We start from the raw sequence: 25,701 nt of genomic DNA, 5'->3' as shown, positions 1-25,701 counted from the left end.
CAGACTGGTGGATATAAGCAAACACGGCTGGTATGCAGATGGGTGGATACAGGCGAGTATGCAGGCAGGGAGGTACTGGCCGAAAGGACGGGCTGGAGCACAGAAAGGTTAAGACCCAGTACAGACTGGGTCACAGAACCGCAGATGCGGTAGACAACCACAGCAGAGAGGGAACGCCCGAAGCGGTGGGCAAGAACAGAGCAGGACGGGGCTGCAGGAGCAGCGAGCACAAGCAGGGCAGGACAGGACTGCCGGAGCAGCGGGCAAGAACAGAGCAGGACGGGGCTGCAGGAGCAGCGAGCACAAGCAGGGCAGGACAGGACTGCCGGAGCAGCGAGCACAAGCAGGGCAGGACAGGACTGCCGGAGCAGCGGGCAGAAGCAGGGCAGGACAGGACTGCCGGAGCAGCGGGCAGAAGCAGGGCAGGACAGGACTGCCGGAGCAGCGGGCAGAAGCAGGGCAGGACAGGACTGCCGGAGCAGCGGGCAGAAGCAGGGCAGGACAGGACTGCCGGAGCAGCGGGCAGAAGCAGGGCAGGACAGGACTGCCGGAGCAGCGGGCAGAAGCAGGGCAGGACAGGACTGCCGGAGCAGCGGGCAGAAGCAGGGCAGGACAGGACTGCCGGAGCAGCGGGCAGAAGCAGGGCAGGACAGGACTGCCGGAGCAGCGGGCAGAAGCAGGGCAGGACAGGACTGCCGGAGCAGCGGGCAGAACAGGACTGCCGGAGCAGCGGGCAGAACAGGACTGCCGGAGCAGCGGGCAGAACAGGACTGCCGGAGCAGCGGGCAGAAGCAGGGCAGGACAGGACTGCCGGAGCAGCGGGCAGAAGCAGGGCAGGACAGGACTGCCGGAGCAGCGGGCAGAAGCAGGGCAGGACAGGACTGCCGGAGCAGCGGGCAGAAGCAGGGCAGGACAGGACTGCCGGAGCAGCGGGCAGAAGCAGGGCAGGACAGGACTGCCGGAGCAGCGGGCAGAAGCAGGGCAGGACAGGACTGCCGGAGCAGCGGGCAGAAGCAGGGCAGGACAGGACTGCCGGAGCAGCGGCCAGAGGAGTCAGAGCAGGCTAGGCTGAGTAGGGGGGACAGGGCTCTGTTCACACAGAACAGACAGGAAGGGAAAGGCAGAGCCAGACACCCACAGGGTACTTGCAGTGAAGTAGCGAGTGGACCACAAACTCACAAACGGGAGAACAGAGACAACAAGCAGGAGTTAGGTACGAGTTCAGACTCTGCAGAAAAAGGAAGGGAACGGACATAGAGGAAAAACAGGTAAAGGATAGGAGAGAGTTCAGACTGGAACTGAGTGTACAGAGGAGACCGACACTGCAGCGGGATACAGGAGCGGGTCTGGGAATACGGCCCCCAGAGAGGCAGGATGAACAGGCAAGGAGCGTGTTCAGACAGGACAGACAAGATACAGGAGCGGGTCAAGGGAACCGGCCCCTAGAAGGCAGGAGGAACAGGCTAGGAGCGAGTTCAGACAGGCCTGGAAATACAGCCTCCAGGATAGGCAGACAAGAGAACACAGAACGGGACCTGGCACCTTCAGAGTGCAAGCACACACTGAAAGAAACACTTATGCTCAGGCAGGGATAGAAGGGAGCTGCTGAGCTATATACCAAGTGTCAGACAGCAATAGGCTGAGGACGCACAAGGGGTGTGACCCACAGCAGGTACAAAAGGCAGGAAGTGATCGGGCGCCGCCCTTAAGCAGCAGAGACAGACACAAACAGACAGCATGGAGGGAAGCCAGAGAGACACTCTGGACAGGAGATCAAGTGCGCTCTCTTGCACAGTGGGAGATGGACCACCATGCAAGGACGCCGCCAGGTATGTTACAGTTACTAAGAACCCCATTTTATTTAAATGCACTTGCTTTTTATTTATTGACTGCAGGGTTTATGTTCATTTTGCTTCTTGTAGGTTTTTCTGATTCATGGCCATTGTGAAACATGCACTTATGTGCTGCATGTATACCAACTTAAACCAAGCTCAAATGTAGTGTTTTTTTCTTCGTAGGCGATTATAACATTTCAGTCTTAGTGACGTAGGACACTGTTAGGTATTGTCATAGCCTTGTGTGACTGACAACAGAGACCACCTCAGCAGAGAAGCAGGGTGTCTGTGTGGGGGCATTCTACTTTGTGGAGGGGCTGTGGTGCATCATACTGTGTCAGTAGGGGAATCATATTGCTCGGCCTTCATACCGAATAAGGGGAACTGCAGTATGTGGGGGGCTGTGGGACCATCATACTGTATCTGGAGAAATGTACTATATCGGCATCATAATGTGTGTATATGGGGGAATTTTCTGTGGGGACATCATACTGTATGTGGGGACTGTGGGGAATTATATTGGGCGTGGGGAAATTTACTTAGGTTACACCATTCTGTGTATTTGGAGCTTTGGTGGAATGTACTTTGGGGGCATCATACTGTGTTTTGGGGGTTTTTTTTTAGGGCATTTTATTCTGTGTGGGGATGTAAGAGTATCCTAGTGGGTGTGAGGAATGTATTGAAGGGGCATCATACTGTATATTGTGGGATATAGGGAAATATACTGTGGGGCATCATAGTGTGTATTTGGAGCTCTGGGGCCATTATACTGTAGCTGGGGAAATGTACTATGGGGGCAGCATAATGTGTATGGGGAACATATTGAGAGATCATTGTACTGTATATTTGAATGTACTATGAGAGCAATATATTGTATGTGGGGCACTGTGGGGCCTATATTGTGTGTGGTGGAATGTGCTGAATGTACTATAGGGACATCAAACTGTATGGGAGGTATTTACTGTGGGGGCATCATACTATTTGTGGGGGAATATACTATGGGGGCATCAAGCTGTATTGGGGGATTTACTTTGGGGGCATTGTACTGTTTGTGGGGAATGTACTGTGGGGATCATCATACCGTGCGTGGGTGAATGTCCTGGGGGGCATCAAACTGTGTGTGGGGGATTTACTGTGGGGGCATTATGTTTGGGGGCTCTGAGAGCATCATAATCTCTCTGGGGAATGTACTGTGGGGGCATCATAGTGTGTGTATGGAGGAAAGGCACTGTGTGGGCATCATACTGTGTGTATGGAGGGAAGGAACTGTGGGGGCATCATAGTGTGTGGGAGGCACTGTGGGAGCCATATAATCAGTACCATACTGTGTGGGAACACTAATAAGGTTCACTAGGAGAAATATTTCTGTGTGGGCGCATATAAAGGACTAGGTGAGCTTAGTGTACTGGTGTAGCGTAAAAGAAATTACACAGTTTGTGTCCCTTTTTTTCATCTTTTAAAGTTAGGGGGATGTGAAAGACACAATCGCCTGGCTATGAAATAACCTGGCGAGAAGGGGGCAAATTGCCTAGGCAGATTTAGTATTCTGCAGTCTCCATTACTGCTCCATATGGCAAATTATCCTTCTTTCTCATAAGCCTGAACGACAAATCTGCCTATTATGAAAGGGTTATCACCGCAATGTAATCAGATGATGATGGAGATCATCATAACTTCACAGCAATACTAAGTCAACTTTTCTAGTCTCCTGAACAAGAAATGTGACAAGTTATGCCACAATATAAGATACAGGAATTTACTAGAGAAGCTTTGTTATTTTCAGAGCACGCCGTCCGTAGGGGTAACAAGCGGCACTGAAATAGTGTTGCATCCAATATTAAATCATTCCATGTGTTAAAGCAGTTTTCCCACGAACAAAGTTAATTTTAAAGTTGCTTTTAATTAATAGATCTTGAAATAATAATAACTTCCACAATTGGATGTGTTTAAAAAAAATGTCCCTGTGCTGAGATAATCTTATAAATGTGCCCCTGCTGTGTACTGTGTAATGGCTGTGTCTGACCGTACAGGGACATGGTCTGATCATACCACAGCTCCTGGGCAGGGGAGGACGCAAAAAAGTATACAGACAGGACAGCAGGGGATCACAGTTGATTCTTTTTGTGAGATAAAGCATTTCACTGCCTGTTTTTAAAAAATGTTTGTCCTCAAAGAATTATTTGCTATTCTGTGCTGTCCTGTCTATATACTTTTTTGCTTCCTCCCCTGTCCAGGAGATGTGGTATGATCAGACCATGTTCCTGCACGGTCAGACACAGCCATTACACAGTACACAGCAGGGACACATTTATAAGATTATCTCAGCACAGGAACATTTTTTATTAACACATCCAATTGTGGAAATTATTATTATTCCAAAATCTATTGATTAAAATCAACTTTGTTCATGGGAAAACAGCTTTAAGTCAAAAGATGAAGTACGCTGAGCATCATTTTCCAATTGCTACATCTGTACGTGAACACCTTTATCTTCACCACCCCTCCTCATAGACTGTCACTCAGCTTTTCAAAGCTCCTGAAAAGCAAATCTACCTAATTATGTAGCAATAAAGGAAAAGAGGAAATATCACTGCATAATTAGACAGAGAGATTGTCCCCTGGGAACATTGCACTTGAGGTTATATCCCTAGGGGTAAGTGATGACTATTCTGCACTTTATTAGCATTACATGGGTATGATGTTACTGATATAGTTAGCCCCACTTTCTAGGACTGCTGATATAATTTTTGCACAAGTAGTTTAATTACTCTTTCTGAATTATATATATATTGCTTGAAATAGGAAACTATATATTACTGGGGTTCGTGCAGCACCATTACAATATCCCATATTTATCTTTGGTTCCCTAGGTGACCTTGTTTTCTCTTTATCTACCTGCATTATATGTACTGTGTATCTATATATGTATTTCTATGATTAATAAAATATTGTATTTATTCTATGAAGTCGGCACTATAATTTCTTTCTTTTTGATTACTATTCCATAGGAGTTTCTTCAATAATTTATCCACAATGACAAACATACTGTATGGTTGATATGATGATACGAGCATGATGTTTGTGTTTAAACATTATTTGGTCATTAGTGTTCCTGTGAACCTTCTAATATAATTAGGTTCTCCCCTCTGTCTGTCCTGTACGTATAGCATTGGGACAACGGTATATTGTACAACCAGTCAGTAAAATCGCTTCTACAATACTATTACGATCCACCATGCCACTGGACAGAAATGTCCACCTTTGCTTTTCTGCAATTTCTCGCCATGCAAATTTAAAAAATATATATTATGACTATGTTTAAAGGGGTTTTCACTCTATGTGACTTTACACTTGTGCATCCTCACAATGCGCAGTGCACACGCTTCCAGAATTCTTCGATGCCAACGCAGCAGGTGGGTGATTTGCATATGTAGCACCCTGAGGATTCGGCTGCTACAGGGGTATTGCACCTCAATCCAGAGGTGTGATATTCCACTCCCGGGTAAGGATGGAGTGTGGAACTGAGCTCAGAAAGCTGCATGCACTACACACATCCCATTTCCGAGGAGCAGACCAACGGTACTCCCACTTAGAAATGTGCAGGTACGACCGAGTCTGTTCCTGGCTGGAGTGGGAGGGGGGTGGTACATCCCAGTAGTGTAGGGGCAGATAGGGGGAGCAGCCTGGGTAAAGTTAGGAGCTCATTGGGTGCTGGTCACCTGAGCTCACACATAGAGGGAGTATTTAAGGTGGGCACCATCTAAGATCAGGGTCAGTCAGTCAGCTAGAGAGACATCAGTCTTTGCAGAGGAAGAGAGCAGAGGAGAAGAGCAGCTCCAAGGCCAAGAGAGAGTGAGAGAGGAGAGCAAGAAAGACCCAGAGGGGGAGACAGAAGGAACTCTGAGAACCCAAGTACAACCCTAGGGTGAAGAGTTGGCAACAGGGTACCGGATCCCAAACTGGTGGGGGCTAAAGCATACCTCAGCCAGAGACCGGAGGCCGTGGGCAGGATCTGCCACGGCCACCCACCACATCCACCCTGAAGGCAAACCACGTGTAGGGTCAGGGAACCCAAGGCCAAGGGTCTCCCAACAGAAGGCCCGAGGGAGCTGGACCTAGGTGGATCCCTGGTGGGGACGGCCAGAAGAAAGGACAAGAAGGAGGGCTCAGGGACACGCTCCGGACTTGCTTGGGGGTTGGCTGAATCCAGGACCTGGTGGACGCAGCACGGCTCGGGTGGTCACTCAAGGCCGGAGTGACCGCAATATCTGCAGTAAGTAAACACCCTGAACTGCACAACCCGACTCTGTCTTTAATTATCATCTACGCTGCACCACCACAACCCCCATCCTCTGCACCTGACCCCCTGAGGCCATACCCCTCCCGTTGGGGGTTATACTATCTAAAGCTGCACCAACACCATCAGCCTCAGCGGACCCTGCTGCAGCGGCGGCCGTAGTGACCGCAATCCAACGGGTGGCGTAGTCGACATAACGAACTTTGTAACATCTGTAGGACTGCCACATACTCTGAGCTTGACACCCTGGGCACGGACCGGGTCACAGCCACTCGGAGACTACAACCCCCATCTGATCCGGCTCCGGGTATTCCCCTAAAGAATATGGCCCAGGGGGCGCGTCACATACATGCGGGCACATGCAGACTAGACATGCAAGTGTATTGATTAAGGTTGGACACGACTAGTCCGAATGTGTCCGGGAGTATGTAAATCGAATACTTGCTGTCACATGAACGCCACTCCTCGAGCTGCCACGGGAGAATCCTGACTGTGTGCAGTGTGCGCGTTGTGAGGATTCACAAGTCTGCAGTCACATAAAATGACAGCAGACTTGATCCACATGTCTGGACAACACCTTTAGGGTATGTGCCCATGATGCAGAAATGTAGCAGAAAATTTCTGCAGCGTTTCTGCATGTTCTTGGCAGTCAAAAACGCTTGCGGATTTTACATGCGTTTTTGCAGCGTTTTTACATGCGGACTTGACTTACGTTTTTCAAATGCATTGTGACCTCAAATCCGCATGCGGAAATGCACATATAATGGACATGCTGCGGATTTTTCCGCAAGGAAAATCCGCTGTGGAAAATTCCGCAGCATAGGCACAGAACATGCGGATTTTCATTGGGGACCAAGCATTTTGCAAGCGTTTCCGCTGCGGAAAATCCGCATCAAAAACGATTGAAAAACGCATAGTGGGCACGCAGCCTTAATATCTCTGCTTTTTGCCAGTGAACATGAACATACTGCTTTACATCAGAGGCAGAAGACCTGTTCAGAACTATCATACCTGAGTGGTTGCAATGATTGTATCCAGTCTAGACATTTCTCTGTTCTCTACATTCATGGCTCCTGCCTATATTTCCTTTCAGTCCTGATAGTTCTCTGCAATGTATCAATGCAAATTTAATAAATATCAATTATGAGTCTAACTTTTGTGCTTCATCTAGAATACAACAGAGGATTTTTTTTTTTAATAATATAATTTTATAAAAATGGAGCACATGGCACGATACTCACAGCTGCTTACTAGTTATGGACTTGCCCACACTATACGTTTTGCGCATTTTGTTAAGGACATCAATTTTTTACTATACACATTCAATATATTATTGTGACATGCAAGTAAAACACCCAGCAGTCCGCAATTCACAGCACAACCATCAGATGAACACATTATGGACACATGGAGCATAAACATCTCCCGACACAGTAACACAAAGGTTCTTTTTTTCCTAAAGCGAATCATCTCACGACAGATGCCACTCATCTCAAGACATGTTGCACAAAGAGGAAAGATAAGGAAAGAGACATCTGTAAGTTGGACATTTCCCTTCCACACGTCAAAGATTTATATAAATTTAGTGCCTAAAAGTGGCGCATGGCTTATTTTACGACATCACATAACCAATACCCTTATTCTAACTACTGTATGTAAAAGGTGTCTAAAACACATAATACATTTTGGAGAATCCTATTTATTGCACTCTTTTTTTTTAAGAACACAATTTAAAAGGAATCTGTCACCGGGTTTTTGCCACCTAATCTGAGAGCAGCATGACATAGGGGGAGAGACTCTGATTCCAGTGATGTGTCACGTGCTGGTCCGTTTGCTGTCATTTTGATACAATCCCTGTTTTCTCTGCTGTACAAGTAGCAGTGCTCAGAATGCTGGAATGTGTATAACCCCGCCCACATCTCTGATTGGGTGCTTCCTATGTACACTGTATATTGATAGAAATCTGCTAATCAGCGGTGGGGGTGTGATTGGACCAGGAGGCACGAGACACCTAGTTTTATAGTGATAATCTCTTGCTGATTTTATTGAAACAGCAAAACAGAGTAAGGTTATGTTCACACATCATGATTTTTTCAGCGTTTTTTTATGCATTTTTTTATGCAAATTTTCAACTGTGTTTTGCAGTACCAGCAAAGTCTATGAAATTCCAGAAATCTCATGCACACATCATGGGGTTTTTTTGTTCAAGATTTTGTGCTTTCCATGCTTTTTTGCAAAATAGAGCATGTCAGAATTTTTTCACCCATGGGAAGTAATGGGTGGTGGCAAAAACGCTGAAAAATCGCACCAAAAACGCAGGTGTCAAGTTTTCAGCAATTTTTGTGCCTAAACCAGAATGAGATTTTTTTTTTCACTGAACTTTATGTATAGGCATAACAGAGACAAAAGGACAGTGAAAAAAAAAAATCGCTGAAAAAACACACCAAAAAAAAGCAAGAAAGCGGCAACAAAAATCCTAAACAACCTTCTGGCAAGAGATCAGGTTTTGCTGCAGAAAAGGAATGCTGAAAAAAACATGATGTGTGAACATAGCCTTAGGGTTGACACATAACTGGAATCAGGGTCTCTGCTCCCTACATTATTTTTCTCTTAAAAACAGCTGACAGATTCCCTTTAAATTACAATTCCGGTTTATTTCGCTTTGTAAATCTCCTCCCCTGAAAAGTAAAAATCTGTCTAAATTGGAGGAATATGCCAATAACCAAGTGCATCCATACAGAAATGTCCATCCTTCCTTTTCCTACAGGACTAACGTTGTCCGAAATGTGTGGCATGAGATAACCAGCTCTAAATGCAATCTGTCTGCACAAAATGACTGTTCAAACCAAGCACAGGCGCTTAGTGCACTCTTGAGGTGGGCAAACAGTTCAGCGCACCTTCCCGCCTATTTGTTTTCTATCTCCTCCTTTCTTCTCCTGTAAAGGCTGAGCTGTCAATCAAGTAAGAGGAGGGCAGAGAGATAAAAAAGAAGCAGGTAGGAATGTCAAGGATGCACTGAGTTTCTGTGCTAGGTTTGAACAGTCATTTTGTACTAATTGACTCCCTTTAATTAAAAAAAAAGTGTCGCCTGTCTATAGATTTGTATGCTATATGTGTAAATATGTGGCCTCTTAGTGGTTGTAATGGGAATTGCAGCTTGCTGAGGATTGTGCGAACATATCGCTATATAACTTTTCATTTGTATACAGAAAACCAAATTAAAGAAGCGGTAGAGATGATTAACACATTCAACACTATAAGAGGCAGATCATACAAATGTTATGGGCCCATGGAGAGTGTTGACCCCCAAAAAAGTTGGCTGCATCTCTTAATATAATAAGTGGTGAAAATATGTGCCAGACCCTTCCTCCACAAATAAGGGTTTAGTGATGTAACTCTAGAATTATAAAAAAGGAGATGAGCAAGGCAAACAAGCCCAAGTCATCATGTCCCAGGTGGTATTTTAGGCACCCTCTTGCTGGGACTTGCATATCATTGACGGATAAAGTATTCCATGAATAGGGACCGAGCAGCAAATATTCAATTCTCCTACAGCACCACCACAGGGCAAATGAAGAATTACATGGTGCCCATTGGAATCAATATGCAATCCATATGGACATGCCATATACTCTGGCTAATGGTGAGGTATCTGAAAATGGGTTTTCTAAACCAGACACCCCTTTTATTAACCAAATTGGGCAGATCCTAAGCAAATATAATACTATCCATAGCCTCATCCATCTAAGGGCTGATTCACACAACCATATTTTTGTCTTAGTGCTGTCCATGAGAAAACAGATCAGATTCAGACCAATCTTATTCACTGGGGTAGCGCAGATTTTTCACTGACCGAATCTGCATTTGAAAAAATCGCAATGTGCTCTAGTTTCTTCTGTAAATTAGATGAGACTCACTGTAACACTTATGCCGGTGTCCCTGCATGGTTCACCTTCCCCCTCCATGCAGGGGCGCTGACATACTCACCGACCCAGCTGTGCGGCATAGTCCCTGTTGTGCCTCCCTGCATTCTGCATCCTGCCTCTGTCTGTGCCTCTGTCTGTGGGGCATGCCTAGTGCATGCAGACACTCCCCTGTTCTTAAAGGGGCAAACTGAGCACCTGCTAAAATACTCCCCAGCCAATAGCTGGGAGGCATCTTGTATAAAAACACCTTCCCCAATAGGGAGATGCCTAAGCAACATCAATTCATTAGTGAGTTAGTTTGGAACTAGTGAGTTGTTAAGTCCCTTGGTCCATGTGTGTCCAGTGCCTTAGCCCGATCCCCTGGTCCTTGTGCAGCCAGTGTCTGAACCCGCTTCCCTGGTCCGTGTGTAACCAGTATCTGAATCCCGAAACCGCATCTGGCAATATTCGAAATCTGAAGCTGCTCCGGAGGAACCTGAACTTGTTCCCGAGACCCGTATGTTTGAATGTGTATCTATCCTAGTACTCTGAGTTGTTCGGACTATTATACCAGCTACCGAAAACAGCCCTGCCTGTGACTCCATGTCAGTATTCGTCCTGCCCAAGGAGTAGCCTGAACAGAGCTTGAGTCCAGTCTGTGTCTGCGTACCTGACCCTTGGGGTCAGCAGCTGCAGTACCGGGGACATCCTAGGAGTGGCGGCCACCTGCAGCTCAAGCCTGACTCCACCATCTGGAGCTCCAGTGAACACCAAGTAGCTGCTTAGCTATGTGCCTCCTAGGTAAGCCTGGTCCCGTGGCACAGTGGGTCCATGAACCATGTGCGCCACCTGCGTGCGTGACACTCACCTATCCATGTCTATGAGTGTATAAAGAAAAAATCGGATGCTGTACGGAGCCACAATTTAACATCTGATTTTTATGGATACATTGCAACATAGGAAACTGTAAATAGTATGGTAAATTATTAATGAGCGCTGCTGCAAAAAACGGATTGTATACGGAGGACAAGTGAGAAAAAAATCGTACTTTTTTGGATGAAACTCTGACAATTTTTTATACGTTGGTGTGAACCTGCCTTTACACAGTAAGAAAAAAGTGCGACTTCCCAATTCTCCAGTCAAATTATAAATGTAGAGATTGTCAACCTTAATGTGTTACACGCCAGATATTTTGCTATCCTGACAGCAGATTATACCTTGGAGAAATCTGTCCGTCCCCCCCCCCTCCTCCCACTTGTCATGGACTCTCCCAGTCTCTCCCAGACTCCTGGGCTCCCGATGCAGACTGCATGGCAGAGCTGTGGATTGAAAGCATTGATGTCTGTCTGCTTCTTCCGTTTACCCACTGCCCTCCTCATTTGTGCGCACATACGACCAGCTACTAAATGTCACGTCACGAGAACGGCTGTGCATTTTATTCACTGAGCATCATAGCAGCAGTTTCACGCCTAAAGGGGGGCTGCCTTTGCTGGTGACTTAGCAGCCTATGAAGCAGCGATTGGCTGCAGATTAATGAAAAAATAATGAAGCATGATGTGCAAAAAAATAAAAAAATAAAAAAAAAACGGCATTAAATACATGCCAATTATATTGCACCGGGATTAGGTTTACAACATCGGACAAGTGACACAAAGGCAATCTCATTAGGTTGTGTGTTGCAATGAGACAAATATGTGTCTGCAACATAATTGAAGAGCTGCCATTGTTTCGCTGGATGGAATGTTTACAAAATGTAGAATTGCAACGATTTAGTGTAAATATTATTGTTATGTAGCAGCTGCTGATACAATTGTAATCATCTTACGTAAATATTATTATTAGGCTGCAGCTGCTGATACAAAGGCAACATCACATTGCAATTGTGACATTGTCGCCCCCTAATATCTGGTAATATCGTATCCATACCAATTACAATGTGCCTATAAATAAGCGCTGGCTTCCTTTTTTTATTCTGACTTTGTATTTCTAAGCTCTCCTGGTAAAGGTCTATAGGCGATGTGCTTGTGTGAGTCAGGAAAACAGGTAGACTAGAAGATGACTGAGCGAAAGAGATGGGAAAAACACAAACATACCAGGAGAGGGAGGTATGAAAAAGGAGAAAATTCACTTCCAGCCAGTGAGAAAAGTAATGAGGAAAAAGCAGAGAGAGAGAGAGAGAGCGGATTGAGGGAGTATAAGAAGGGAATAAAAAAAAAAAAAAAAAAAAAGGAAAGAATGAGGTAGGGGAGGAGGGAGGAGAGAGACACACAGCTTACAAGAAGGACACAGCCAGTGAGAGGCGCCCAGCTGCACAGAAAAGGGAAAGCATTGGATGAAAAATTGTTATACACAAGCCACCAACCAGAAAAGGTGCATCACCTATTCTCCAATATTCAGAGAGGGTGGCATGGGCACAGGGAGCCTGCAGCTGCTGGAGAGCAGGGTTGGATACCTGGACCTGGAGATACATTAGACACAGTGGATTGCTGGACAGTTCCTTTAGGACAAATCACAGAGAGAAAAAAACAAAAACTCCTCTTTTGGCTTGAGATGACAGAGAACTGCTGTGCATGACTTTACCTAATAGTGGAATGATACACAGAGACAAGCATTGACAGACAGGAATCCTATGGCAGGGCCAGGTAAGGGATGTGACAATTCTTCCCCATGTGATGGATTTGCTGTAGATGAGACTTTTGCACTGGAAGGACTCCTGTAAGGATGTCTGGAGGCTGATGTGCATGCTGTGCAATGATCCATGTTGGGGGGTCTTGCATGTATTGGAAGTTCAAGGATGCAACTGGATTTAGAGCACTGAGCAGTAGAGGGATCATCTCACTGGATTTGGGGATTTTATATGAGATGTATCAGCTGGAATTGAGGTATCAGTAGTAGGATAATGCACTGAGCTCTGGGGCAGGTAACTGGTATCATGAATGGGTTAACACTTAACAGGTGTCAGCATTCAACAGGACTGCCTTATCTAAACCCCATTGAGCAAGAATAATAGAGTGAACCCCTATTTGTGACTCTCTTACTTTATAGATGATTGGGGCAAAGTTTTGCTGCTTGTAATGGACTGTGTACTTGTTTGCTTAAAGGGATAGTTACTATTTTTCTTTTTTTTTTACAATGATATGGAAAGTTTGGTCAATTTGCAAGATGATCACCATTATTGAGTAATGTAAGCCTGACGCAGCAAATTAGGGGTAAGAGACGCTGAATAATTACACGCGCCGTCGCTTTAAATAATTGTTTAAGTGTGTTTAACCTTAGCCAAGAGTTATACTATAAACTGTACGATCATAGGAACAAGAGCGCGTGTCAGTGCTCCTGAATAACGTATATGGTATGCATTACTTGTAAAAACTGATGTAGCAGAGCTGAGTTTGTCATTTGGTTCAATCAAGGTGATATCGTGTAGTTTCTGAGGATTTACACAGCAAGTAACGCCTGGAATAAGAGACATGACAAAAGACATATTCAGCTCTGCCACATCTGTATGTGTACAAAATGATAACTTTCCATCCATCGCTATCACTTTAAGTCTGTCTCCTGCCTCCATTGGCTGCTCTGAGCATTCCTCCATAGTCCACACTTTTAGAATAGGAATGCGTGTAAAATCCTCATGGCTAAAGCAAATGTGAGAAATGGAGTGGTGCACCTTGTGTGATCCATGACTGATCCAAGAATGTATATAGCATATATGTGCCAGGCATGTATAGTATGGATACTAGATCCCAGCTGGGAAAACTTTTCATGATCCACATGGAAACACCCAGACAATGTATCCCAACACACGCTACATTAGATGAGCCATTCTGCCAGGCTAATCCAGGACATCCGACTCCAAGGTTGTGTTCTATGGTTTATCTCCATCTACAAACAGGTTACAATGTATCTGATGATCACATCTACTTTCCATGATATGGACAGGGGTCATCCACCCAACAAGACCATCCCTTGTCCCACTGACAGATGTACAATGTCTGTCAAGGACCTAAAAGTTTGAGGGAGTTTTAATGAGGTCCTAAAAGAGGTAAAAGTATTATATCACAATGCATCACATTATATGGTGTTGGTTGGGTAATTATTACAATTATGATTTAAGATTTATGGAAAGTCATTAGGTGGAAAGGATGTGTGCGCAATGCATCTACTGACTATGGTCACCTTCTTCAGTGCGAAATACCAGGACCAGGGGGAATGACCGGGGATGAATAGAACAAGGACCAGGGGGGAATGACCAGGGATGAGTAGGACCAGGGATGAATGAGCGGGGAGAGTAGTACCAGGACCAGCGGGGAATGACCGGGGATGAATAGTACCAGGACCAGCGGTGAATGACCGGGGATGATTAGTACCAGGACCAGCGGAGAATGACCGGGGATGAATAGTACCAGGACCAGGGGGGAATGACCGGGGATGAGTAGTACCAGGACCAGGGGGGAATGACAGGAGATGAGTAGTACCAGGACCAGGGGGGAATGACAGGAGATGAGTAGTACCAGGACCAGGGGGGAATGACCGGGGATGAATAGTATCAGGACCAGCGGAGAATGACCGGGGATGAATAGTACCAGGGCCAGCGGGGAATGACCGGGGATGAATAGTACCAGGACCAGGGGGGAATGACCAGGGATGAATAGTACCAGGACCAGGGGGGAATGACCGGGGATGAGTAGTACCAGGACCAGGGGGGAATGACCGGGGATGAGTAGTACCAGGACCAGGGGGGAATGACCGGGGATGAGTAGTACCAGGACCAGGGGGGAATGACCGGAGATGAGTAGTACCAGGACCAGGGGAGAATGACCGGGGATGAGTAGGACCTGGACCAGGGGGAAATGACTGGTGATGAGTAGTACCAGGACCAGGGGATAATGACCGGGATAAGTAGGACCTGGACCAGGGGAAATGACTGGGGATGAGAAGGACCAGGGGGGAATGAGCGGGGATGAGTAGTACCAGGACCATGGGGGAATGACCGGTGACGAGTAGGACCAGGGGGGAATGAGCGGAGATGAGTAGTACCAGGACCAGGGGGGAATGACCAGGGATGAGTAGTACCAGGACCAGAGGGGAATGACTGGGGATGAGTAGTACCAGGACCAGGGGGGAGTTACTGGGGATGAGTAGTACCAGGACCATGGGAGAATGACTGGGGATAAGTAGGACCTGGACCAGGGGGAAATGACTGGGGATGAGTAGTACCCGGACCAGGGGAGAATGACCGGGGATAAGTAGGACCTGGACCAGGGGAAAATGACTGGGGATGAGTAGTACCAGGACCAGGGGGGAATGACTGGGGATAAGTAGGACCAGGACCAGGGGGGAATGACTGGGGATAAGTATGACCAGGACCACGTGGGAGTGACCAGGGATAAGTAGGACCAGGACCAGGGTTGGAATGACTGGGTATTAACAATAAAGGTATAATACCATGACTTGGGGGTATTAACAATAAATCAGTAGCATTCTGACAAGGAGGCACCTACAGTAAAGGAATAGTACCATGACCAGTGGGGAATAACAGTAGATGTGTAGTGCCAGGACCAGGGGGCACCTGCAAAATAGAAATAGTACCATGATCTGGGGGTATTAACAATAAAGAAATAAGAGAATGACCAGAGGGCATTGTAGTAGTAATAAAGGAATAATACCATGACCTGGGGTATTAACAATGAAGGAATAGTACCATGACTGGGGTCACCTACAATAAAAGAATAGTACTATGATCAGGGGGAATCTACTATTCGGGAATAGCACAATAACGAGGGGGGAACCTACGATTAGGGAACAGTACCATGACCTGGAGTCACATATAATATAAATAAATAGTAACAAATATGGGGGAATTAACTCTGAATGTGTAGTACCATGTCCAGGGTGCACCCACTAACAAAAAAGTAGAACCATGTCCAGGGTGCACGCACAATGAATAATTAGTACTATAACCAGGGTGTACATATAAAGAATGCGTACAACCATGGCCAAGATGCATCACAATGAGCTGCACCATGACCAGGTTCCACCAACAATTGATGAGTATTACCACAACCAAGATGCACCCACAATAAGTATGTACTACCATGAGCAGGGTGCTCCCATAATGAATATCTACTACCATGAGCAAGGTGCTCCCATAATGAACATGTACTACCATGAGCAGGGTGCTCCCATAATGAGCATGTACTACCATGAGCAAGGTGCTCCCATAATGAGCATGTACTACCATGAGCAAGGTGCTCCCATAATGAATATCTACTACCATGAGCAAGGTGCCCCCATAATGAATATCTACTACCATGAGCAAGGTGCCCCCATAATGAATATCTACTACCATGAGCAAGGTGCTCTCATAATGAACATGTACTATTATGAGCAGGGTGCTCCCATAATGAGCATGTACTACCATGAGCAGGGTGCTCCCATAATGAGCATGTACTACCATGAGCAAGGTGCTCCCATAATGAACATGTACTACCATGAGACCTGTGCTCCCATAATGAACATGTACTACCATGAGAACTGTGCTCCCATAATGAACATGTACTACCATGAGCAAGGTGCTCCCATAATGAATATCTACTACCATGAGCAAGGTGCTCCCATAATGAATATCTACTACCATGAGCAAGGTGCCCCCATAATGAATATCTACTACCATGAGCAAGGTGCTCTCATAATGAACATGTACTATCATGAGCAGGGTGCTCCCATAATGAGCATGTACTACCATGAGCAGGGTGCTCCCATAATGAGCATGTACTACCATGAGCAAGGTGCTCCCATAATGAACATGTACTACCATGAGAACTGTGCTCCCATAATGAACACGTACTACCATGAGCAAGATGCTCCCATAATGAACATGTACTACCATGAGAACTGTGTTCCCATAATGAGCATGTACTACCATGAGCAGGGTGCTCCCATAATGAGCATGTACTACCATGAGCAGGGTGCTACCATAATGAGCATGTACTACCATGAGCAGGGTGCACGCACAATGAATATCTACTACCATGAGCAAGGGGCACCCACAAAGAGTTAATACTGCAACAATTAGGATGCACCCACAATGAATAATGAATAATACCATGACTAGGGGGCACCCACATGAATTAGGCGTCAGTATGATAACCCACAAACAGTTATTTGCAGTTTTAATGGATTATTATTATGTGTTGGTTGCGATGAGCAGCACCTCATTTCTGTCCAGGTAATGGACCATGCCTGCCACTAAGCTTTGAACCTCACACTATAGCAATACAGTTATAAAAGAAGAGAGGAAAAACTGTTGCATCTGTTTCCAGAAACAGCACCACACTTTGTCCATAGGCTTTGTCTGGTATTGCAGCTCATCCCCATTCAGCTGACACAGCCTATGGCCAAGACTGGCGCTGTTTCCGAAAGTTGAAGCCTCCTGGACAAGTCCATCCGTGTGTCAAGTTTGATCCCATAAAGCTTTTCTGGATGGGGATTTTGAATTGTTTTAGGAGAAAAGCCATAAATCAGTGACGGGGGAAATGAAGGAATCCTCCTCAGCGTGTCACATGGTAATTTTTGTGCTGCGTGGCCATAAAATGAAAATGGCTTTTTTAATAGTAGCAGCTCATCCATGTTGTTTAGTAATAAAAGGATTCCGCTTTGTGAGTCTCCGGGGGCTTTACTGAAGCAAAAGTCAAAACTTCTCATGAAATTTAATAGGGAAGTAAAGTTTTTCCAATTACATTGGAAGCTTCTAATTTTAACGGGATAAGAAATGATTAATTTTGTATCCGGTGCCAACTTTTTTTTTTTTTTAATTTAATAGAGGTTTATTGAACGTGAGTTAATCAAAATGACTCCTTTTAGTACTACAATGAGGTCCTACAGTACATGATTACAGTTGAATCTGCTTCATTCATGACTTCAGTTATTGCAGAACTACAACTCCCAACAAACTGCGGATGGAAGGGTTTGCTGGGAGAGTTATAGTCGTGCAGCAGCTGGGGAGTCACATATTGGAGTAATAATCACAATGCATAAACATGTATCTCTAATTCTATAAATAACAATATCAGCTCTGCTACATCCATATTGTTTGCATTGAAAATTACACCTAGAATGTATTTTTCTTATCTTTTGCATCTTATATGGTGTAAAACTGATTGATCTTGAACTTTATAGTTCCTTTGTAGGTTCTTCTCTCTGTTTCTACTCCCCCATCAGTGTTGGTGTATGCAATAGCCCTTACTTAATGGAATGTGTAATGCTAATATTAGCCACTAGAGGGAGTTTAAAGCTTCTTGTTCTTCCACTGTCACAAGTTTTCCAAGATTCCATGAATTAATTGACAAGTGAGATCAGAACTGCGTCACCGCCACCTAAGCCTACAGCTCGTCTGTATGTAGCAGAGCTGAGCAGTCAGGGAGACATCTGCATTTCTCTACAGCATCAGTCGCCAATCACCTAATAGTCTAATGACCACTTCACTTCACTGCTATTTCTATAATGGACTCAGCAGACTTTTGTTTCCAGCTTTCAATGTATAATTAACACTTATAATTAATAAGCCATCAGGAAAAAAAACATTGAATTCAGAAAACCTACTTGTATGTGTCTCCATCTGTTGTAAAAAAAATAAAAGAAAATAAATATATATATATATATATACAGTACAGACCAAAAGTTTGGACACACCTTCTCATTTAAAGATTTTTCTGTATTTTCTTGACTATGAAAATTGTACATTCACACTGAAGGCATCAAAACTATGAATTAACACATGTGGAATTATATACTTAACAAAAAAGTGTGAAACAACTGAAAATATGTCTTATATTCTAGGTTCTTCAAAGTAGCCACCTTTTGCTTTGATGATTTGATGACTGCGGGAATCCACTCATTTAATTAAATGCATTGAATCTAAACACTTTCTTATGGAAGTGAAAAATCATTGTATTATATTAAAGCCCTCCACGCCGCATATGTAAACAATAGTACATGGTTACATCGGTGTGTGGGGGGGGCTTGTTACATATTTTGGAATCAAAATTATCAGCAACTTTCTCTACACCATTGTCCACATTGTGGCTTCCAGACAAATCTTTGTTCTCTTTCTGCAGCATCCCCTCATAAAGTCAGTCTGCTGTACCACATACTGCTTTTCCTTACCACACAGACTTATTATAGATATACAATAGTCCAGTTGCGAATATACAACAGAGTGCCTCTGTACACTGCACTGACTTGTTATACATTTACAACAGACTGCCTCTGTACAATGCACAGACTTATTATAGATCTTATTAGATGTACAACAGACTGCCTCTGTCTACTACACAGACTTATTAAAGATACAATACACTGTCTCTTTACTACACAGACTCGGTATAGATATACAACAGACTGCCTTTGTAAAGTACACAGTTATTATAGATATAGAACAGACTGCCTCTGTATACTACACAGACTTATTATAAATATACAACATACTGCCTTTATAAAGTACAGACTTATGATAGCTATATAACAGACTGTCATTGTAAAGCACACTGACTTATTATAGCTATATAACAGACTGCCTTTGTAAAGTACAGACTTATTGTAGCTATATAACAGACTGCCTTTGTAAAGTACACAGACTTATTATAGATATACAAAAGACTGCCTCTATACACTACACATACTTATTATAAATATACAACATACTGCCTTTATAAAGTACAGACTTATTATAGCTATATAACAGACTGCCATTGTAAAGTACACTGACTTATAGCTATACAACAGACTGCCTTTGTAAAGTACAGACTTATTGTAGCTATATAACAGACTGCCATTGTAAAGCACACTGACTTATTATAGCTATACAACAGACTGCCTTTGTAAAGTACACAGACTTATTGTACCTATATAACAGACTGCCTTTGTAAAATACACTGACTTATAGCTATACAACAGACTGCCTTTGTAAAGTACAGACTTATTGTAGCTATATAACAGACTGCCATTGTAAAGCACACTGACTTATTATAGCTATACAACAGACTGCCTTTGTAAAGTACACAGACTTATTGTAGCTATATAACAGACTGCCTTTGTAAAGTACAGACTTATTGTAGCTATACAACAGACTGCCATTGTAAAGCACACTGACTTATTATAGCTATACAACAGACTGCCTTTGTAAAGTACACAGACTTGGTATAGATATACAACATAAAGATATGGTATAAATGCAGCATACAATGTACTGCCTCTCTTCGCTACACATTTTGTTGCATACTATAAGCCGGATGAGTGCGCCAGAAATCATATATGTGTCGTGCTCAGGAGCACAGGGCGAAGGGAGCCCTCCAGTACGCCGGACATGGATCTGATGCCCTGGGTCCCTCGGTAGTGGCCGTGCCCGACACCTGGCGCTCCGGGGACAACTAAAGGAGGCACACGGCTGTGGGAGTGCTGGGGTTAAACTCCGCTTTTTACAGCTCCCTCTGGGTTGTGTGATGGGGATGGCGTTCCCCATGATGTAGGTGCAGGGGGAGACAGAGAGGTTGGAGAGAGAGAGCCACGAGACTTTGGTAACGGTAAAACAGATGACAACTTTTTACTTGTCCACAGCCGTGGGGTTAACAGCCAGCGGTGGTTCAGTCAGAACAACGTGTGCAGGTGACACAAGCTCCATTACACAGACAGCAGCTGGTAACAGAGACGGAGCATCGGGTACATAAGAGGAGCGAAGACAGCAAGTCCCTCCAGAGTATAAACCTGCGCTCTCATGCTGACACTATGGAAGTATCTTCCACCTATTCAGTGCTTCAGTCCCTAAATGGCCTCCTTACCCCAACCTCACTAATCTGCATTAATGTGTGAGTCGTGTTAGCGAATATTCTCCCCATAGTTGCTATGAGTAACCCCTCCTGGCAGAATGTTCTTCCTAGGTTCTGGGCAACCTATGTACTCGATAGGGCATCACTCACCCCAGTGGTAGAACGTTGGTGCTTGTCCTCACACTTTCTGCCTACTAGCTGCTCCAATGCAGCCTGGATGGAACAGGGAAACGACTCCCTCACATATTTGGCTGTAGTGGTACCTGCGCTCACTGAGCTTCTCCTCTAAACTTGGTGAGGATATTTAACTGCTCCTCTTCCAACTAGCATAATAAGTGCTGACTCACGCTAACATTAATATACAGTGGGGAAGAAAAGTATTTAGTCAGCCACCAATTGTGCAAGTTCTCCCACTTATAAAGATGAGAGGCCTGTAATTGACATCATAGGTAGACCTCAACTATGAGAGACAAAATGAGAAAACAAATCCTGAAAATCACATTGTCTGATTTGGAAAGAATTTTTTTTCAAATTTTGGTGGAAAATAAGTATTTGGTCAATTACAAAAGTTCATCTCAATACTTTGTTATATATCCTTTGTTGGCAATGACAGCGGTCAAACGTTTTCTGTAAGTCTTCACAAGGTTGGCACACACTGTTGCTGGTATGTTGGCCCATTCCTCCATGCAGATCTCCTCTAGAGCAGTGATGTTTTGGGGCTGTCGCTGGACAACACGGACTTTCAATTCCCTCCAAAGGTTTTCTATAGGGTTTAGATCTGGAGACAGGCTAGGCCACTGCAGGACCTTGAAATGCTTCTTACGAAGCCACTCCTTCGTTGCCCTGGCGGTGTGCTTGGGATCATTGTCATGCTGAAAGACCCAGCCACGTTTCACCTTCAATGTCCTTGCTGATGGAAGGAGGTTTGCACTCAAAATCTCACGATACATGGCCCCATTCATTCTTTCATGTACACCGATCAGTCGTCCTGGTCCCTTGGCAGAGAAACAGCCCCAAAGCATGATGTTGCCACCCCCATGCTTCACAGTAGGTATGGTGTTCTTTGGATGCAACTCAGCTTTCGTTCTCCTCCATATATGCGGAGTTGTGTTTCTACCAAACCGTTATACTTTGGTTTCATCTGACCATATGACATTCACCCAATACTCTTCTGGATCATCCAAATGCTCTCTAGCAAACTTCAGACAGACCCGAACATGTAATGGCTTAAGCAGGGGGACCCGTCTGGCACTGCAGGATTTGAGTCCCTGGCGGCATAGTGTGTTACTGATGGTAGCCTGTGTAACGTTGGTCCCAACTCTCTGCAGGTCATTTACTAGGTCCCCCAGTGTGGTTCTGGGATTTTTGTTCACCGTTCTTGAGATCATTTTGACCCCATGGGGTGAGATCTTGTGTTGAGCCCCAGCTCGAGGGAGATTATCAGTGGTCTTGTATGTCTTCCATTTTCTAGTTATTGCTCCCACAGTTGATTTCTTCACACCAAACTGCTTGCCTATAGCAGATTCAGTCTTCCCAGCCTAGTGCAGGGCTACAATTTTGTTTCTGGTGTCCTTCGACAGCTCTTTGGTCTTCACCATAGTGGAGTTTGGAGTGTGACTGTTTGAGGTTGCGGACAGGTGTCTTTTACACTGATAACAAGTTCAAACAGGTGCCAGTACTACAGGTAATGAGTGGAGGACAGAGGAGCCTCTTAAAGAAGAAGTTACAGGTCTGTGAGAGCCAGAAATCTTGCTTGTTTGTAATTGACCAAATACTTATTTTCCACCAAAATTTGAAAAAAAATTCATTCGAAATCAGACAATGTGATTTTCATGATTTGTTTTCTCATTTTGTCTCTCATAGTTGAGGTCGACCTATGATGTCAATTACAGGCCTCTCTCATCTTTATAAGTGGGAGAACTTGCACAATTGGTGGCTGACTAAATACTTTTTTTCCCCACTGTAATAACCTTACATGCTATAAATAACCTATACAGAGTTTATAGTAATACCCAACTCTGGGGTTTTACATATGTCCTGACACAGGAAAAGGTGCAGGAACATAAAGTTTGAAGATGACTTCATCATGATGGCTGCATTCTGGTGGGATGGGAGGTCACGAATATTGGTGAGCTATGGGAGCTGTAATTAATCCCTCTCTATATGAAGGAATTTACTTTGGCCACTTTTGCTCATGTACATTTCTATACGGTGATTTTCCAGTCAATAAAGACTGAAACCATCAGTTAATCCACAGACAATGGAGTTTCTTGACTGTCCAGCAAGATCTTTTTCTTAGTTTCCTGGTAGATTTACTTTTTTAAAGAAAATGTGAACTAATGATGAAGTAGACTGTATGCGGCCGAGAAAATGAGGCAGGAGGAAGAAAGGATATTGACTAACAAGTGTGTCGTTGCTACACAACATTGGAGTCTTCTGCGGCATCACGAGGAGGTGGTGGTGGAGCGACACTCACGTCTGTAGGATCACAGCTCCTTCTCCGGCTAATCCTATGGCAGAAGTAATGTGTGACAGTGATTAATTATCCCAGATTTGCCTGTAGCAAATGTTCAATTTTGGGCAACCCCATGGGTCCCTGGCTGCCATTAAATAAACCATTGGCTTTTGATCAAGTCGTTGGGGCCCAGTGGTATAGACAAAGGCCCCTTCCCCCATGACTAACCCTGTAGATGCTATGGTCGCAGTTCTAAGGGGTTAAACAGCTGTTATCAGAGCGAGCCGGCAATGCAAGGTATTGAGTGGCTTCATTGCATTAACCCACTCCACAGAGTTTTTTTCTATCAGGAGTAGTGGGTAGATGCCAGGCGTGGAGCCGGACCCCATAGCGGTCACATGGCCAGCCACCATAGGCAGTAAGCCACTAGTCATCATATCAAGAAATCAACATGATGTCATCACTTCCTTCTCCTGTATAATGGAGTTAAAGGGATTGTACAAATCTTAGTAAAATGGTGCCCCAAATATCAGCTGATCACAGAGAGTAGAAAGCATAAAATAAAGGGGAAACAAAGACCGCTCATTATGGTGTCTATATTTTTTAGCCAGGGCATAATGGTCTTGTGTTTACTTTCCACCCCATGTCCTTCAGAGGGAGTTAACTGTTTGGGGCTGAAGAGGTAGTTGTGGCTTCCAGCCGTGGTGCCTTGGGGAGACCAAATGACTCTCTGCACATAAGCACATAAGACACCAGTGTTATAAATGGACCTGGTAAATGGGGGATTGTCTACTGGGTCAAGGAGCATCATGTTATGCTTCCGACCATAGGACAACTTTCTACCCTCTTGTTTGCTAAGGTTTCATTCAAACATCGATTTTCTCGTCCAAGTGCTATCCATGGTTTTCAAGGATAGCACTCGTACCTGTGATAGTCTATGAGGCTATCCACATGTATGTGATTTAGATCCTCGGAAAATTTTCTATGGAGACATATCCGACTTTCATCCGATCCGAGGGTCGGATCAAAATCAGCATTGCAAGTCAATGGGTCCATGGAAAAGAATTAGTCTGATTTTCATGGACTGTCAAAAGGGGAAGGTGGGAATTTTTTCTCACTTCAACTGTGAGAGACAGAATCTAAAAATAAAAAAACAGAAAATCGCATTGTATGATTTTTACATAATTAATTTGCATTTTATTGCATGAAAAAATATTTGATACAATAGAAAAACAGAACTTAATATTTGGTACAGAAACCTTTGTTTGCAATTACAGAGGTCAAATGTTTCCTGTAGTTTTTGACCAAGTTTGCACTCACAGCAGCAGGGATTTTGTCCCACTCCTCCATACAGATCTTCTCCAGATCTTTCAGGTTTTGGGGCTGTTGCTGGGTAACATTGAGTTTCAGCTCCCTCCAAAGATTTTCTATTGGGTTAAGGTTTGGAGCCTAGCTAGGCCACTCCAGGACCTTGAAATGCTTCATACGGAGCCACTACTTAGTTGCCCTGGCTCTCTGTTTCAAGTCATTGTCATGCTGAAAGACCCAGCCACGACCCATCTTCAATGCTCTTACTGAGGGAAGGAGGTTGTTAGCCAAAATCTCGCAATACATGACCTCATCCATCCTCATTTCAATACGGTGCAGTCGTCCTGTTCCCTTTACAGGAAAGCACCCCCAAAGTATGATGTTCACCCACCATGCTTCACGGTTGGGACGGTGTTCTTGAGGTTATACTTATCCTTCTTCCTCCTCCAAACATGGCGAGTGGAGTTGATAGCAAAAAGTTCTATTTTGGTCTCATCTGACCACATGACCTTCTCCCATGCCTACTCTGGATCATCCAGATGATCATTGGTGAACTTCAAATGGGCCTGTAGATGTGCTGGAGTGAGCAGGGGAACCTTGCGTGCCCTGCAGGATTTTAATGAATGACGGTGTAGTGTGTTACTAATGATAATGTTTGAGACTCTGGTCCCAGCTCTCTTCAGGTCATTGACCAGGTCCTCCCGTGTGGTACTGGGCTGATTCCTGACCTTTCTCAGAATCTTCATTACCTCAAGAGTCGAGAACCTGCATGGAGCCCCAAACCGAGGAAGATTGACAGTCATCTTGTGTTTCTTCCATTTTCTAATAATTGTGCCAACAATTGTTGCCTTCTCACCAAACTGCTTGCATATTGTCCTATAGCCCATTCCAGCCTTGTGCTGGTCTACAATTTTGTCCCTGGTGTCCTTAGACTGCTCTTTGGTCTTGGACATGGTGGAGAGATTGGCGTGTGATTGAGTGAGTGTGTGGACAGGTGTCTTTTATACATGTAACGAGTTCAAACAGATGCAGTTAATACAGGTAATGAGTGCAGAGTAGGAGGGCTTCTTAAAGAAAAACT

At 44.6% G+C, this 25,701-nt stretch overlaps 1 protein-coding gene across 2 annotated transcripts in view; it reads left to right on the top strand.

Moving 5' to 3' along the window:
* The first annotated feature begins 12,266 nt into the window (after positions 1 to 12,266).
* CNTN5 (contactin 5) overlaps positions 12,267 to 25,701 on the top strand; it is a 2,189,536-nt gene continuing 2,176,101 nt past the window's right edge. For both annotated transcript variants that reach the window (XM_073662155.1, XM_073662156.1), the window contains exon 1: positions 12,267 to 12,679. The gene's annotated coding sequence lies outside the window, so the exon portion shown is untranslated. The remainder of the gene's footprint in view (positions 12,680 to 25,701) is intronic.

This window comes from Phyllobates terribilis, unplaced genomic scaffold (genome assembly GCF_046119375.1).
Source record: "Phyllobates terribilis strain yellow unplaced genomic scaffold, ASM4611937v1 Scaffold_2__4_contigs__length_985480577, whole genome shotgun sequence".
In the NCBI taxonomy this organism is placed as follows: domain Eukaryota; kingdom Metazoa; phylum Chordata; class Amphibia; order Anura; family Dendrobatidae; genus Phyllobates; species Phyllobates terribilis.
Note: the sequence above shows the minus strand (reverse complement) of the source record. Positions and strands in the feature narration are given on the sequence as shown.